Genomic DNA, 2,330 nt, shown 5'->3' with positions numbered 1-2,330 from the left:
GGCGGTCACTAGTGGCGGTCGCTCAACTTAAGCGACTGGCTCGAGCGACCGGCTGGTAAACAGTGACCAAATGACTTTTGGTTCTGATTCACTTTGATTCAATTAGCTCATATAATATTGTAACACTGTGTTTAGGTATACTCTGTTTGAAAAGAAAGTCTTGTAATAGTTAACGGATCTCTTTTTACGGACAGTTTACTTATATGCAGGTAAGGACATTCAATCCTATCTTTCGAATAGACTTGAACATGCTAGTCCAGTGTCTGTTAGAATTAGTATTTCTTTATATATGCTGTTGTATTCATGTCTTATATATTAATCTTGTTATATTACTGATGTTTGTCTTGTTTACATATATATTTTTTTGATTATGAATGTTATGTACTGATGATGGTTAGTATATGGTCCTAATGGATGACGTACTCTTTTGGGATATCTTAGCTTGGGATATCAGAAGGTTGTGGAATGGGACACATGCCTGCTGATGTCTCCAGCATTGCCATGATTGTTTGATGACATTCTTAGGTAGAGTCTAGAAGTGCATGGCTAGGTACCCCACATGCTACTACCCTTTTGGTAGGGGGATTGAAACCGAGTGACCCGTGATGACAGTGATGTGACGTTGGTCCACTGTTAGTCATGTAAATGGTAGGGTTGCATATGTTAGGGTTGGGCTAATGGACGTCCAAGGAACGGACCGGGTGTCGTGAGGAGTCATGAGAGCATCCGCCCCAATAATATGTGGATGACCATAGGGTTAAGGAGTGGAGTCCAACAACGGTAGCCAGTCCGTGAGGATTCTCTCTCCTAGGTTGCGAAGGATACTGAATCGAGTTGGTTGGTGCCATAGGGGATGCATCTGGACTTCATGTAGACATGTAACCAGTATGACCTTGCATTGGATTAGAAACCTCAACATGCACCAGTACTCATTACCAATGGTCATGGTAAGAGAGTATTGACTTAACCCTAGCCATGGAAATAAGAGCCAGGAGTGGACTTTCCCTTTTCCCCCGGATCCCTACAGAGGTAACCAGTCCTTGTCGGATCAGAGCGACTAGACCTACCCTAGAGGAGGGCTAGTGTATATCTTAAAGCATGTCAACTGTTAGAGACCTGCATAGTTAGAAATCATAATATCATTCATACTTTGCATTCATTCATATTATTTGTACATTTTGGCATTGATGGGAACTATGATTGTTTCTTACTGAGTTCTCTGGAACTCACTCCTTTATTTTGTATATGTTTATTAGCCTGCACAGAAGAAGGAAATGTACAGGAAGATGGACTAGTTTCCTATGAAGGAACCATCCCGTATGAAGAGGATGTGGCACCATTAGTGGGAAATGGAGATAGCCTGTGCGGGAGCTCCTGCTGGTGCATGGAGTGCACTTATCGCACCTATTGATGGTCAGAGACGAAAAGTGGTTAGATAGTTCACTCAGCGAATGGAGAAGAACTGGAGGACACCCTATATTGATATTCATGAAAAACACTATTTAACCTTAGAAAAGGAAACTGGAAAGAAATGGATATAACTCTTTTGTTTACTTCCGTTGAACTCATATTCATTTTTATTCATTATTCTTTCCTTTATTATTGTTATTGGAGTATTTGGACTCCTGTAATTCCTTTAATTCATTTATTGAACATTTATTGCTCTTGATTATCTTTATTTGTATTTAATATTGTTGATGACTAAAACCATGGATCCTATGATGGATCACTCCCACGGGTTGTCGGGCGAGTAATCGAGACCGGCGGGTGGGGTGTGACAACTCTGGTTACAACCAAGTTCCCATTTGCCCTATTGACCAAGTGAAAACGACCTTCACTTGCTCCTTTGGTACATTTGCATTTAGACGCATGCCTTTTGGATTATGTAATGCTACAGCCACCTTTCAAAGGTGCATGATGGCCATCTTTTCTGATATGGTTGGCCAATCCTTAGAGGTTTTCATGGTTGAATTCTCCGTCTTTGGATCTTCCTTTGACGAGTTTCTCAACCGGTTATCACAGGTTCTTAAAAGATGTGTGGAGACCAACCTTGTTTTATGTTGGGAGAAGAGCCATTTTATGGTTCAAGAAGGAATTGTCCTTGGATACATAGTGTCTGCACGTGGTATTGAGGTCGATCCAGCCAAGGTTGAGGTTATTGCCAAACTACCCCCTCCCACTTCTGTTAAGCAAGTCCGATCGTTCTTAGGCCATGCTGGATTCTATAGGCATTTCATTAAGAACTTCAGCTTGATTTCTAGACCCTTATGCAAGTTACTTGCAAAGGATGCCCCTTTTACCTTTGATGAGAAATGCCTTCATGCTTTCCA

The sequence above is a fragment of the Hakea prostrata genome, chromosome 3 (genome assembly GCF_041222555.1).
Source record: "Hakea prostrata isolate BN-2017 chromosome 3, UWA_Hpros_2, whole genome shotgun sequence".
NCBI classification, from domain to species: domain Eukaryota; kingdom Viridiplantae; phylum Streptophyta; class Magnoliopsida; order Proteales; family Proteaceae; genus Hakea; species Hakea prostrata.
Note: the sequence above shows the minus strand (reverse complement) of the source record.